The following is a 16965-nucleotide window of genomic DNA, read 5'->3' on the forward strand; positions in this document are numbered from 1 at the left end:
AATTGAGTCTAACAGACACAGACAATCAAAGTCGGAAGAGTAAGTCACCCGCATATACAGTGAGGTGAGTAAACCCTTTTATGCCCTGCCCCATAGAAGCTTTGTATTGGGTATGACTCAGTTGCAGTAAATGATACAGAGCAGAAGCCGGACGCATGCCTGCGCGGCAGGCTGAGAAATCAATTCGCGCACCTGAATCTCAGGGACCCGGAATACCAGAGCCGCGTAAATGTTTTTAATGGGGCTGTTGAATCCATTCGGTATAATACATACCTTGCGAAAACAAGTGAAAAGTAAAGCTCCCTATGAATCTCAAGCTCACCATGTTACACGGTGTTTCTTCTGACAACCGTATTTCAGAGACAAGTACTACTCCCCCGTTCTTCTTTTGTTTTTATTCATAAAATATCTCTTAAATTTTACTGACGAAATCCATTACGGCGGCCCCCTTCCACACCCCTGCATCCAAAGATGCCCTCTTTCTCTTTTGTGTTCGGTTTTGAGTATAGCATACGAAGCATAAACACGCTAGTTCTAAAGACGAAGTAAGTCTCTTCTATCTATGTCGAAGACAAGTCCACTCGACGAAACGTCAACCTGAGCACACCAATTCCTGACATTTTCTGATAAAGCGTAGCTATGTGAGCACGCGCGCTCGCCAAAGGAAAGCCTGCTTCGTCATGTTCTTCGAGTACCTTGCTGATGATAAAAATAAAATAACATAAAGAGGAGAAGGTACAGAAAAAGCTAGAAGAGAGAAAAAGAAAGAAAGAGCAAACTGAAGAGATACAAGTAAGTCTACCCACATCCGCACTGTCTTCAGACTTGGCACCACAAGTGCAAGCTGCTTTTCCTCATTAGCGAGGGCAGCATCTGCGAGTGCTTTCGCCTGCTTTGTTCTTCTCTGTAACCGCAGTGCGATAGTACTCAGTTGGTTGTTGATACACAACACTGCGCTTTGAAAGTGCTATAAAATGGTATAAATGCGTATGCCAACAAACAAAAGGCTAAAAGGGTTAAGGGGAGGAGGAGAGGCTGGGTGCAATGAAGGTTGTTTGCGCGGTACTTTATTTCCAGTCTCCGACGAATGCAGAACGACATCGATGAAGACAAGAAGACACATGGAACACTATCAAGCGCCGGATGCCAAGGCCGGAGCACTTCGGGAAATATCCGAATAGAAAGGAGGCCACTGCAGAATAAATCTGTTGTAATAACACATCGACTTAAGCGAGTTGTTTGCACACCCCGAAGATAGCGCCGTGACCTAGACAAATAGAAAGAGACACATGGAGCACAAACGAGCGCCGTGTCTCAATGTCTTCGTCTAAGTGGCACTACATTCACCGGAGTATGTACCAACTCGCGCTAGTCAAGGTGTAATTAGAAGAGATTTATTTGCAGGTCTAGTTTGTATGATTTGGCCTTCGCGTTGATTCACGCTGAATCTATAGATATATAGAGCTCCCCAAGATCTTTTTTTTTCACTTCGCTTAATATTTACAATATGTTCACAGGGAGGCTGGGACATCGGCTGTTATAATATAAACACACATAAAGGAATGGTATATCTCCTATTTTACTGGAGTGTAAGTATCAACAAAGCCATCTGGTACACTCAATCACGTACTTTTAGCCTTATCAGCGTAAATAGCTGCGCCCTGCGGGGGCGCACTTTTATTACGCAAGAATAATTGCCTTCTGCAGTCGACAGAAATGTTTAGAGACAATGTGAGTGATCTTATGTGAAAATGCTTGTCTGGGTCTATTAGCGATAGGTCGCGTCCTTCGAAGCCTAGTGCTGGGTCTCTGGGCCACGCGAGTGGCTCAGTGGTTAAGCTTGATACAGGCTTAAGTTTGATTAATAAAGCTTGATTTAATTTGAATAAGCTTGATTAAGTGGTTAAGTTCGATTCAGGTTGATGCAACAGCACATTTATGGAGCCTAAATTGTCGAGACCTGTGTGCTGAGCAAAGTTAGCGCACGCTGAAAATTCTTAGGGATATAGTACATTATTCAAAGCCGTCTTCGACAGTGTCACTCGTACAGACTTGTACGTTACGAGTTACAATTAATTGACAATCGCAAAAAACAAGGTAAACTAAGAGCTGCCATGGCCAGGCTGTTCTAAAGTTGACCTTTTGTCGGGGGATGATTGATTACTTGCAACGTGCTTCGTAGTCAGATGATAACCAACATAGGTTTTAGCACTTAAAACATACCCGTTATAACTTTCGAGCTTGACGGAAAGTAGATTTTTTCGTTCGCTAGCATGTCACTTTTGTACAACCGCTAAGCACACTTTTGATTAGTCTTATTTTTAAAAAAACTGACCGAACGGTATACACCTTTCAGAAAATCTTTTTGCTCGTCTAGTTCGCGCACGTCTTGGCTGGAGTGATTCGCCAACGAGACGGAGACAGGAAGTGGCACGGATCAACACCTACTGACAACTGATTGTTTATTGATGGAAAAGCACATATATTGGCTCGATTTTGCCAGCACTTATTGCATTTTCACAATCACACTGTGCACGCAAAAGCAATAACAGATGTATGAATGAAAAGTGCATGTACAGTTTTGATCGCCAATATGTACACCATAAATGTGTCGAATACAAGTCATAAGCACTGCTGAACTGGAGTGTTATTTTAGTAAATATATACGTGCTTTTACATCAGTCAAGAATGAGTTATCACCAAGCTCTTCTATCTAAAAACGGTGTTTACTGACACATTGTGAAGAGGCAAATTGATACGACCCGTGAAGAAGGAGTATGTATAACCATAGCTACCGAATATGGCGCACTGTCAAGAGTAGAATAGAAATTCCGCACAGAAGCTCGTTTGGAGTCGTCGACATGATGCGTTAGCTCAAGAATTTTGCTGCAGGACATTGTGCAGTTGTAACCATCCTTGTGTTTCTCTTTTCATGCACTATTGGCACTGCTTCTTGCTTATTTCGGAGCATTCGCGACCAGTTTTAATGGCCCAGTGAAACAGCCATCCTGCGGTAATAAAAAAGCATACTGGTCATTATGCCATCCCAAACTCGGCATTTCGTAGATGCGTCAAATGCTCTAGATTGTCCTTGTATAAGAAATAGCAAGTAAGCTTACTGCAGCATCACTTTTCGAAAAAAAAATGAAACATATGCTACGTATCTTAAAAGAACACCAGTAGAAAATGAAACCAATGAAGGTGTAAGGAACGTTAAAGAGTCAGTGAACAGGCTCTGATTTTTTATATCTCCCAAGGAAGGTCAGCAACGCGTAAAGTAGACCACGGTGATCCCGTTTTCTGAACATTACAGCGCTACGCGCCGCGCAGAGAATCCATTTCGAAAAACTGCTATTGCGCTTTCTTTTCCTACACCGAACCATTTCCCCTTTTACGCACAGTGATGCAAAGTCACCAATCGGCGACATGACGTAGCACGCAGTTCGTCGATTGTTCTAAACCAGTCACGACGACGAGTGACGTCTTCCCCACCGTGTGAAGAAGGGTGGCGAGGCCGCACGAAAGTAATAAACAGGCTTAAACCGATGTTCTAAGCCCTGTCTCTTCCTTAATATAGGACGTATTCGCAGGATTTTCGCGGCAGCATTTCCACACAGTAAAGGTGCACGTATTTCTCGTTAGAACAATTTTCGGACCTTGACGTTGTTTCCTGGCCCTTTAAATATACTATTTAGGTGTACTGTATGTATCGATGTGAAGAATGATGTGAGGAAAGTAAAGTGAGCGATATGACAACTTTCCATTGGCAGGCGCCAAACTTGTGAGCTTCGGATATCAACTAGAAAGCTATACCATAGCAAATATTATAGAAATATATATTCAACAAAAAAGCAGACATTGTGCCACAACTTTAAAACGTGTATTTAGGCTCCTTTCAAGGGTACACAGCCGCAATATAATTTATTACACTATTCATAAACAAAAGTTGTAAGACAACCTATTAATCACATAAAGATTCAATAGAAAATTCATAAACATAAATTAAAGATATCTTACTCAGCCGTACATCTATGAAGTCTGGCTTTAATGTTCGACTAGGAAAGAGAGCAACCTGCGCAAAAACTTTTGCAAGGAAGTGATTCCAAGTAAAATGTCTAGTTGTAAAAGTTGTAAAACCGACTTGAATTGAACACTTACTTCACATTGAAAAGCAAGAAATGTGAACATCACAATAAATAATTCCTTCCCTAGCCTTAAAGTTGATAAGCAATGCTTCAATTATTGTAGTGTACTATATGTACGTATAGGTGTCTTTTACAGTGGAAGCTGTTAAGCGATCACAATAAGGGTCGCGTGCAGCACCGTTTTACTCGCCGCCGCTGCTGTCCATAACAACTATATCACGAACAAAGAAAACAAGTTTGCAGATCCAACGTAGATTGGAAATCGGTGTTATATGAAGCATGTGCAGGCAACGTGAATGTGTTCAATTTTTTTCATTGAGTGACACGTTGTTAAGAGGCGCTCAGTATATGTACAACTCCACACACACACACACACACACACACACACACACACACACACACACACACACACACACACACACACACACACACACACACACACACACACACACACACACACACACACACACACACACACACACACACACACACACACACACACACACACACACACACACACACACACACACACACACACACACACACACACACACACACACACACACACACACACACACACACACACACACACACACACACACACACACACACACACACACACACACACACACACACACACACACACACACACACACACACACACACACATGTTAAACTGCCGCATATGTTTTATATTAGCAGTTGTTTGCAGTTGCTTAACGATGCCAACAGCAACATGGATATTAGAAACACCAGAAGCGGTTACCTGACATGAAGTGCTGGTGTTTGCAATGGGGCTCAGGAGCATGCATCCCTCCACACTGCTACACAAATCAACCTCAGCGGATGACGCCTAACTACAATTGACGTTAACGCGATGTGATGGCTGTATCATCATATGTGCAATGTTTATGAAACTTGATAGCCAGTTCTGCAACCAGAATGGACATTTCATGAACAATAGGGCCTATTTGAAAATATTTGCGAGACCTGGCGAGGCTTAGCGGTAGAATATTTGATTGTTACGCAGAATGCTAGGGCTTGATTTCTGCTGGGACACTGACATTTATTCTTTGCATTCGTGCGGTCACAAGCTGCTCGTGTCAGCTTCGTCTCAACACTCAAGCGTTTAAAATATCCCTGTGTGCTGTCACCGCACCTGGGTAGATATAAAATGTCCATTACCTGTAGCACATAACCGCATACCGTGGTACATACCCACCTCTAGGTAAGTGCCACAGTTTTGTGGAAAATGTTTGACGACGTACGCGACGAGATTGTGACATTATTGATGTCATCACCAGGACATCGTATTCGTGAAACCATTTTACTTTCTCGAACTAATTCTGGTGTACCCCACCCCGCCGTGGTGGTCTAGTGGCTAAGGTACTCGGCTGCAGACCCGCAGGCCCGCAGGATTGAATGCAGACCCGCAGGATTGAATCGCGGTGGTGGCGGCTGCACTTTCGGTGTAGGTGAAAATTCTGTAGGCCCGTGTGCTCAGATTAGGGTGCACGTTAAAGTACCTCAGGTGGTCGAAATTTGCGGAGCCCTCCACTACGGCGTCTCTCACATTCGTATGGTGGTTTTTGCACGTTAAACCCCTTATATCAGTCGATATTGGTTTACCCAAGTGGGGATGGGGGGTGAGCATGAGAGCACCCAGACGTAGACGTAGACGGCTATATATATATATATATATATATATATATATATATATATATATATATATATATATATATATATATATATATATATATATATATATATATATATATATATATATATATATATATATATATATATATATATATATATATATATATATATATATATATATATATATATATATATATATATATATATATATATATATATATATATATATATATATATATATATATATGGTTTTGACAAAATGCTTGAAATTTCAACAATAAGTAAAAACGCCAAGCACACAGCGGGATTCAAACCCGGGTCCTCTGCGTGCCAGTCCAGTATTCTACTGTAGAGCAACGCCAGTACTTGAAACTCCGTTAGAAACTTGCCTTAGCCAGGCCTAATGTCGCGAAAGGAATCCTGGTAGTATGAGTGATAAAGCGTTTAAGAAAAGCAAAGCACCAACCAGGCGTCACACAGTGCGGATTGCGTAACGAGTGGGTCGTCCAATGTTACAACCCAGTACAAAAGCTTGTTGTTGAGCACCTGGTAACTGTGGAACATTCCCACGTCAGGATCTTCATCGTCGTCAGCCACTGCATAAAACGTTTGCTCGAAATCCCTTGCAAGGGTATAGCGGACACCACGCTTCTCCGAAGAATGATGCAGGACAGCATAGTGAATGCTGGCCTACTACACAAAAATAGTGACTATTTATGGTGGAGTGGATACCCAGGAAGTGTGCTTGTAGCAGTTACCGAAATTGTGTTAAGAGAGTCTCTCTAGCTAGCCTACTCCTGAGCATTCGCTGTAACTGAGCTGCCCGTTCTGCGCAGGCCTGGCGGCTTTTGTCCCCTGTACAATACGATACAACCTTGGATTGATTGAGAAGCATGGACTGCTGGGAGAGTTGGTAATTCACCTTGACTGAGTTTCACAAAAAATCTGAAATACAAAAGAAAAACACATGGACACAGCACTGTGTCCAGGTGTGCTGTGTCCAGGTGCCTTTCTTTTGTATTTTAAACTTTTTCGTGCAACTCAGTTAAGATAGGATTGATTGTAAAATTTACCTAAATTCTTCCAGTGTCACCATAATCCACATAAAACTTCTTAAGCATATGTGCGAGTAGAACTGTCCATGCGCTTGGAATACACAGAATGCTCTGAATGTCCATGAATGCAGAAATTCGCGAATAGTAAAATGTAAAATTACTCAAATATTGTGTGTGTGTGTGTGTTTTTTTTTTTTGGCACGTCAGCTTATGTAGGCTTCATGATTGATGAGATGGCCAATACCTCATTTTGCTTCTCGCCTTTGGTCAGTGAATCCCAAAGGAAACATTCACGTTTTTTTAAAGAAATAAATAATCGCCAAAGCGCATGCAAAAGCACAAAGCCGATAAGACTAAGCACCCTTATACAGTTTGAGATGTACTCATCAGCATTGAGGCGCCCTTCAGGTGAGACTAACTTCGTTGTGTACATTTTACTATTACAGAAAGGTGGATGCACTCGCTCGTGCATGGTTGGAAAGTGCGTATAAGGGAACGATGCGTTCCTCATTGTCTTGCCGAGTGTGCTACATCATAATATACAAAACAGCACAGTTCATAATAAAATATCTTTTATAACCTATCTCTCGCAAAACTCTCGCCATTTGTCACTTCCGATCCAGCAATCTGCAATGTAAGGTTTCGTAATGTGACAACCTGCACTACACTTCTCTCTCTTCTCCACAATTCAGTGAATTACAAATATCCTCAATACCTGGTTGGGCATTTCCTCATCGCCGAGAGGACGGGACAATCATAATTGGAAATCTAGAAATTCAGCAAAGAGTAACAATCTGCTGGATCGTTATGTGTGACGAGTTCGTTTATGATGGACAAATAATTGAATGCCGTACAAAATGGCAACAAAACAGAAAAAAGTCAAGCGTGGCTCGGGTATAACATACCACAAAGCCTGGTGGGGCGGGGGAAAGCCTGCTTAAGCTCTCTATTTCTAGGAAAATATCGTTCCATTAAGCAGGTTTCACTAATTATTAGTATATTATAACAGGTCCTGTTTGATACTATATATAGATATAAAACTAAGTGATGCAGTTTTGAATGATATAACCTTAAAAATTAATAAGGGTTAGGTTGAAGTAATATTTACGAAGAATTCGGCAGATATCCACGCCTTCTGCGGATCAGTGTCAGCTGAAGCGGTCGGCGAGTAATTCCACACAAGTAAGACATCACAAAGTTCTTTGACATGTATTTGTAAGTGTAATTTTGTGAAGGAAAAGCAGCGGAAAAATATGACAGATAAATAAGACATGACCCAGGCACTGAACTCGCAACTTTTTTAGTTGGGAGTTCAGCGCCTGTGTCGTGCCTCCCTCTCGTCTGTTTCTTTAGCGCTGTTTTCTCTTCACAGCGATCAACCGCCCTGGCTGTTTTATGCTGTGATTGTAAACTGTCGTCGTCGATTGACTTAGCGAGAGAAGAGGGGATAGAGAGAGTGATTTGAGGAAAAGAAAAACAGAAAAAAATGGCAGCATATCTACGGAGTGAATGATGGATAGTGGGGCGAAGCATCCGTCCGTCCATTCGTTCTTGCTTCCGTCCATCCATGCGTGCGTCTGTGTGGCCGCCCACGCTCCATCCGCCCATCCGTGCGTGCGTCTGTTCGTGCATCTGCACGTTCATCTGTGCATCCGTCCCTGGGTGATTCCACGAGAGATCGACACGGGTCCAAAAGTTGATAATATAGATTTCGTTGAGTATTTTATATTTCGTGTACCTCTCACCAGGTAGCCCGAAAGTCAACTTTGTTTTATCATTAACGGCATAACTTACGAGAAAAAAATATCAAACTTCACCAACACGGAGGCACCAACTTCGTCACCTGTCATTTTCGAAAATTGCAGATGCTATAAAAAGACAAATATTTTTGTTTCAAGGAAGATATTTTTTACCTCAAATGCATGTCTAATGAATAATGAATTCATACGGTTTCAAGTTTGTATACCTTGAGAAAATAGCTTTTAAATATGTCTAATTTTGCGACAGTTTAAAATGAGTTACGTATTCCCAATTTTTTTCTCCAAAAGTAATGCAAGCAGCGTTTAACTACTTGACACGTTTTAAGAATATAGTGTGCTCATTAGGTACATAAATTAATGCCGCCGTAGGGCAAATGTAATTTTTTATATATTGCCTCAAAGGTCTCATATTGGCAAAAGTGTACTCCAGGGAAATTGTAATAATAAAAAACCCATCTTCACTTTTTCTTAAAATCTCGTAAATATACAAACGAAGACCATCATACAGTAATATAGAAAAACATGTTGCACTATTTTGTTTTAGCGACAATATTCGTGGTACAAATCAGAGCTTTTCGAGAATGCGCTGATAAGTTGAGAAATCTAGAAATCGGAACGGAAAAGCGGCAATAAGCTTCAAACGCGAGTAAACGTGACCGCATTTGGTGAAGAAAGGCTGTTTTAGCAGATAGAAGTAACTATTTTGAACACGATATTCTACAGTATCTGAATACACTCTTATACGTAGAGCACTGACACTTCTAATATGTTGTGCCTCTCCATTACTGACACAGAGATGGAGCTGCTGTGACGGCCATGTGTTTGCAACAAGTTGGGTAAGAAAATTGAATGTTGAATGAGTTCATAAACGATGCATAACAAATTTTTATCATTTGGGGCACGAAGACTACCACATTAGACTGAAGAACACGCTTTAGGGCAAGTTGTCATCCGTGGTCTGCTCTACAGATGAATTGCTGTGCGCCGCATCTCGGAGGCAATGCTTTAGATCTTATGGTTCAAAGTAGGGACAAAGATCACGCCTCCCGTAACATTATCGACAAAACATTGTGAAATTCATTTTAACGTACTATACTTCAGTTTTGCATAAGCACTGTGGATACTTGCGCACGCTGTTTTAAGTCAGCTCTCATTAAAGGTGAGAGACATAGGAACAGACTACAGATAGATCACTTTCGTGCTGCTGGTTTCACGCATAGTTGTATTGCCAGTAATTTGAGCCTCAAGGAGCGTGGCGATGGTTGATCACTTCAGACGAGATGGAGTTGTTTGTTCAGATTACCTCATGTTGCATAAAAAGAAAATACCTTATCAAAGAAACTTCCGCAAGGTCGAAGACATCGGCCTGTTTGCCCTCCAGAAGCTTTTGCCGAAAGCTGCCCGCCATGCACATAACAACGACCACGTCGGCCAGAACTGCTTCAGACGCCTCAGAGATATGCTGTCTTCGTCTAATGGCTTCTCAGCTGAAACAGCTGATGAGTTTTTGCCGGTAGAAGAAAAGGCAGAAGTCAAGAGCGGTGCGTAAACACGCCTGAAGCATTGTCAAATATGCGACTGGAGAAGCTGCATGCGCAAAATAGCAAAGTTCATGCAGAGCCAAGACAACTTAGCAGCAATTCTACAGTAACCGTGAAATGCCACCGTAACGTGTGTAACCACCACTTTCAACCATCAGATCTAAAATGCAGTGCGTGTGCCCAGTGGTTCAAGAACTTCAAGCAAGCCTATAAATCGTGTTTTTCGTATCAAGAGCGCATGCGTTTGTTGACACTGTTGCCGAGCGATATAGAGCGCCGACAACTCCCAGCGCTTATACAAAGCTTGTCAGCTTACATGATATACAGATCCCGACGCTGGCGCGCAAAACGCGGATATGGTTAGCACCAAATGCGATAAAAAGGACACGGCTGAACCCAATGGACGTCCGGGCAGCTATGGCTTACGACTCCAAAGATGAGTATAGCTACTCTCGGCAGAGTCCCAACAAAAAAGATGTAGTATCTGTTATCATTGACGGAAAAAAGGAGCTTGTTCCGAAAAGGTTTATGACCCGTTCGGTGCGAGAGGCTTACCGTCTCTTTAGAGAAGCTAATTCGAACACGTCTATTGGGCTCTCGAAGTTTTATTCACTGAGGCCGAAGTGGGTTCTTCTTGCACCACACCAAGAAGTGTGCCTTTGTATATACTGTGCTAATGCCACGGAGGGTGTTTCTGCCCTACAAGACGTCACCGATGGTGCCTACACGGCGTACTTCTTGAAAGAACTATGTCTTTGCAGCTCCCCTACAAGTGATTGTTTTTTAGGCCATTGTGACTAATGTGCTAAGGAGGACGCTTTGACAGCCACATGTTTACGACTCCCTGAATATATTGAGGTAGCCTATGCAGTATGGGAAAATGGCGATCTAGTAAAGAAAAAACAGCCGAGGCAAGTGCTTTTCTGCGAGACCTAAGTCTATGGTTCGTGAAGTGGATTACCCATGATTACATAAGATACATTCAAGAATCAGCAATACGCCAGGCGAAAGAGAACCAAGAAAAAGAATCTTGCATTTTTTACTTTGATTTCACCGAAAATTGGACAGCCCTTTCACCGAATGAGGTACAGTCGTATCACTGGCACAAAAGACAGGTGTCTATATTCACGTGTGTCGTCACAAGGAAGCAATCGATTCAAAGTTTTGCCGTCATCAGTGATGACACATGCCATGATGCTGCACATGCCTGTTTTGCACTACAAATAATCCACAACTATATGAAGAAACAACTTAAGCCTGACACGCATGTTACTTATGTTTCTGATGGTGCATGCAGTCACTTCAAAAACAAGTACCATTTGTTCGAGTTATGTCAGAAAGATCATATATCAACAAAGTGGATTTTTTCGGCCACAGGACATGGCAAGAACTCTTGTGACGGCGTTGGTGGCCTACTAAAGCATCAAGCTATGCTCTACAACCTCAGAGTGGCAAGCTCAGCTGTGATTATGTCATCATCCCAAGTGGTGGTGCAAATTAGCGCGAAGCTGAAGAATGTCAAGCTGCTGTGTGCAAATGCAGACGAGCTGGAAACAATACGTCAGTTTAAGAAGAGCCAGTGGAAATTGTTGCCACGTGTTCTAGGCATACGTTCTTGGCATGTTTAGCTAAGCACATCTGAGGGCACTGATCGTGGTCGTGTTTTGTTAGCGTCACCTACTGCTAAATGTGATCTGCAAAAGAGGCAGCCATTTTGAGCGCATTTCTTGTTTCACGCAGTCACCACCAAAATACCAGCGAGGGTACTTCAAGCGCATATACTTTTTCTAGCGAGACCCAACACTTGCGTTGGAACATTTTCATGTTTGAGTTCATCTGCAAATATAGACAGATGTTTTGCCACTGAGTTACAGTGTCGAAGAATTCCTCCATTAGAGCTGTCTTATCAGGAGCATAAATGCGCCTTCATGGGTAAGTATTTGTCACAGTGCTAAAATAGCCTTTCTTCACCAAATGCGTCACGTTTACTCGCATTTGAAGCTCATTGCCACTTTTCCGTTCCAATTTCTAGATTTCTCAACTTATCAGCGCATTCTCGAAAATCTCTGATTTGTACCACGAATATTGTCGCTAAAAACAAAATATTGCAACATGTTTTTCTATATTACTGTATGATGGCCTTCAGTCGTCTATTTACAAGATTTTAAGAAAAATCGAAGATGGGGTTTTTTTTGCTATTCAAATTTCACTGCAGTACACTTTTGCCAATATGAGAATTTTGAGGCAATATATAAAAAATTACATTTGCCCTACGGCAGCAATAGTTTATGTACCTGATGAACACACTATATCCTTAAAACGTGTCAAGTTTTCAAACGGTGCTTGCATTACTTTCGGAGAAAAAAATAGGGAATACATAACTTAATTTAAACTTTCGCAAAATTAGACATTTATAAAAGCTATTTTCTTAAGGTCTACAAACTTGAAACCCTATGAATTCATTCTTCATTAGAGATGCATTTCAGGTAAATAATATCTTCTTTGAAACAAAAATATTTGTCTTTTTATAGCATCTGCAATTTTCGAAAATGACAGGTGACGAAGTTGGTGCCCCCGTGTTGGTGAAATTTGACATTTTTTTTCTCGTAAGTTATGCCGTTAATGATAAAACAAAGTTGACTTTAGGGCTACCTGGTGAGAGGTACACGAAATGTAAAATACTCAACGGAATCTATATTATCAACTTTTGGACCTGTGTCGGTCTCTCGTGGAATCGCCCCCCTGCTTTCGTCCATGCATCCGCTCCTGCGGCCGTCCATGCGTCCGTCCGTCCGTGCAGCCATTCATGCGTCCGTCCATGTATCTGTCTGTATGTCCGTTCGTCCACCTATTCAACACTCCAAGTACCACCCTCTCGCATCTTTTCATCATAAATTCCTCATATAGAAGCTTTGCCTACCAGCGGACATTACAAGGACAGAACAAGAGGAGGCACACGCACACTTTCTTACGGCTTGCGCTTCGTGTCGACTTCCCACCTTTAACCACCTCGAGTTCATGGTATATACTAGTTCACTGTATTCATGGCACTGCGGCCCAACGCTCGCTAAACCTTTCTAAAACCTAGGAGGTTACGCACAGCGAGTATAACGTAGCAACCCTTCCATGTCTTCTGTGCGTTGTTGAACAATTAAAAATTTGCAGCGTGCGCGTTCACTAAAAGCCGAAATCTCCAGTCTCTCATTCCCCCTTAGCATCCATTGGCATGTACATTGAGAACTATCTTTTATTGTTCAACAACGCACAGAAGAAATCTCTCACCGGCACCACCTTGGAGGTCAGAATGTTATACTTGTTGCACACTACTACAACGGCTACGAGGGACAAACGGGTGCCGCTATAAGAAGCTGCGCCCTTAAAAGGGTGCTATTTTTTGGTTCCTGTTGTCGGGCGCACTGCTCAGCTTGTTTGGAGATGGGAAAGGAGAAGCAAAGACTCTAGGAAATAAATAAAAAGAGAGTGAGATAGTGCTTTGTCATCGCTGAGGTCAGCACAAGACAAAGCGTTCAGCTACAGGTGGGGCGAGGTCTGCAGAAACCGTAAACTGGGCGGACGCTCGTAGGGCCGGTATACCTTCGATAGTGCGTGAAAAAAGGAAGCCCTCTGACATTCTCGATAGAGGCCCGATCCTGTGGTAGCGGCTCGTCATCACGCGTCATTTAGTAGCAACAACAGGGCAGGAGCGAATGATGCCCTCCATCGTTTACAGTAGGCTAAACCATGCTTTGCATCGCCATCTGCAGCTTACTGTGTGGGCTTTCGTGGAATAGAGGGGTCTTTATCGGCTAGGTGTTTGAGCGCCCCGATGATGATAGTAAGTGAGGAACCCTTGAGGTGGCCGGGCTGTCGCACGTTGTCGTCACTTGGTCTAGTGCAGGCAAGCCCACATATCAGAATATAAAAAAAGAGGGAGCAAGCGCCAAATAGAAAGGAAAAAAATAGTAAGGAAAGTATAGAAAATCAAGGAAGAGAAATATAAATGTAAAGGAAGAAATAAATAGAAATGGATAGTGTAGACAGAAGAAACAGAAACGAGAAAAAGAAAGAAGAACGATAGGAGAAAAAGAAAGGGAAGCAGAACAGAAACAGGAAAGGCTGACCAGCTCCGTTATTTATTCAGGCTTCCCTATGAACAAATTCCACCGGACTTACACCACGAAAATTCGGTTGCGCTGTCTTGGTAAGCATAAGACGCCCTGCCTACCGCAGTTTCTATTCGGTTTTCACCGGTGCATGTGGTGTTTTCAGTCAAGCAACGAGAAAAAAAAATGGCAGCATATCCATGGAGTGAATGATGGAGAGTGGGGAGAAGTATTGGTCCGTCCATTCGTTCTTGCTTCCATCGTCCATGCGTCCGTCTATGTGACCGTGCATGCGCCCATCCGCTTGTCCGTGCGTGCGTCTGCTCGTGCGTTCATCCCTGCGTTCGTCCATGCATCCGCCCCTGCGTCCGTTCATGCGTACATCCATGCATCTGTCTGTGTGTCCATTCGTCCATCTATTCAACACTCCAAGTACCACCATCTCGCATCTTTTCATCATATATTCCCCATATATAGAAGCACCGCCATCCAGCGGACATTCCAAGGACTAAACGAGAGGTGGCAAAAGCACACTTTCTTACGGCTTGTGCTTCGTGCCTACTTCCCACCTTTAACCACCCCGCGTTCATGGTATATACTAGTTCACTGTATTCTTGGCACTGCGGCCAAACGCTCGCTAAACCTTTCTAAATCCAAGGAGGCTACGCCCAGCGAGTATAATGTAGCAACCTTTTCCTGTCAGATAGTGATCAGTGTACCATACGAGCGCGCACCGACGGCAACGATCATCGGCAACTACAAACCTGTATCGATATGGTTTTGATTATAAAACCATTGCTTTAGAAAACACCTTGCGTCTTTCGTTAAGCAGCTGGCGTCTTCTTTTTGGTTTGCTTTAGAAACAACTGACGTCTTCTCGTTTTGCTTTGAGAAAACATCTGGCGTCTTTCATTGGTTTATTTCTACAAAGAACGGCGTTTTGAACAAAAATTTTTTTATTGTTTAATCCCGCACAGGAGAAATCTCACCAGGCACTACCTTGGAGGTAAACAATGGCTGCTACTGGGAATGAGAGACAGAAGAAGTCATCTTTTAACACTTCTACTTCTACTAACGTTTTCTACTGGAACATGCCAATGGCTGCTAATGGGGAATGAGAGACATGAGCATTCGGCTGTTAGTTAACGCGCACGCCGCGAACTTTTAGGGGTGAAGCTCCTTATAGCGGCACCCGTTTGCCCTCGTAGTCGTATTAGTAGTGTGTAACCAGTCTTACATTTTGACCTCCAAGTTGGTACCAGTGGGAGATTTCTTCTGTGCGTTGTTGAACAATAAAACATTCGCAGAGTGCGCGTTAACTAAAAGCCGAATTCTCCTGTCTCTCATTCCCCCTTAGCAGCCATTGGCATGTACATTGAGCACTATCTGACAAGAAAGCGTTGCTACGTTTACTCACTGGGCGTAACCTCCTTGGTTTTAGAAAGGTTTAGCGAGCGTTGGGCCGCAGTTTTATGAATACAGTGAACTAGTATAAACCATGAGCTCGAGATGGTTAAAGGTGGGAAGCGGACACGAAGCGCAAGCTGTAAGAAAGTGTGCGTGTGCCTCCTCTCGTTCAGTCCATTGAACGTCCGCTGGATGGCGGTGCTTCTATATGAGGAATATATGATGAAAAGATGCGAGATGGTGGTACTTGGAGTGTTGAATAGGTGGACGAACGAACACACAGACAGATGCATGGACGGATGCACGGATTGCTGCATGGCAGATGGACGCATGGACGGACGCAGGAGTGGATGCATGGACGAACACAGGGACGGACGCACAGATGAACGTGCGGACACACGAACAGACGCAAGCACGGACGGGCGGATGAACGCACGGGCGGCCACACAGACGCACGCATGGACAGACGGAAGCAAGAACGAATGGACGGACGGATGCTTCGTCCCACTCTCCATCATTCAGTTCGTGAATATGCTGCCTTTTTGGCTCAACAATGCACAGGAGAAATCTCCCACTGGCACCACCTTGCAGGTCAAAATGTAACACTTGTTAAACACTACGACTAATACTACGAGGGATGAACGGGTGCCGCTTTAAGGAGCTTCGCCCCTAAAACGGTATGCCGATGAACTGCGTCGCGATTGGATGTGAGTCGCGTTTGACAACTTAGTTTTGTATGTTGGCGCACATCACAGCCCTCAGCGCTAATGGCTTTCATAACGCTTATGGCGTCTCACAACGTCGGTTTGTTGGCGCACATCACATTCCTCTGCGCTTATGACGGAAGTTGCGTGCGGATGTCGCTGTAATTTTATCCGTAATGTCGACGTCGGCCTACCTGTGTTTACAAAGATGAAATGTGTCTATAGTGTGAAGCTGCCTTAATTTTTTCCAATAAGAAGTGTGGACCGTTAGCGCTTAGTCCTGTTTTTTCTTCAATCTGGCCGTCGTTTACGCTGTTTGTCTAATTCTCACGCGCCTGGTTCTTTATTTCCATGTGAGCGGGCTTTGTTCACAAAAACTGTTAAACGCTTACGACCGTATGCCGCAGGGTGCTCTGAAATAGTTGGGCGCCTACGTCATTGTTTTAGAACGTTGTGTTAAATTTGCTGGCATTACACTTGATGTTGAACTTATTCAAGAGGCAACGTGAGCGCCAGCGATAACGTGGGAATGTTCGGTCACACATGCATCCGACAGTCTTAAGGGGGCTTGTTTCGCTGTATCTCAAGATT

The sequence above is a fragment of the Rhipicephalus microplus genome, unplaced genomic scaffold, assembly GCF_043290135.1.
Source record: "Rhipicephalus microplus isolate Deutch F79 unplaced genomic scaffold, USDA_Rmic scaffold_23, whole genome shotgun sequence".
NCBI classification, from domain to species: Eukaryota; Metazoa; Arthropoda; class Arachnida; order Ixodida; family Ixodidae; genus Rhipicephalus; species Rhipicephalus microplus.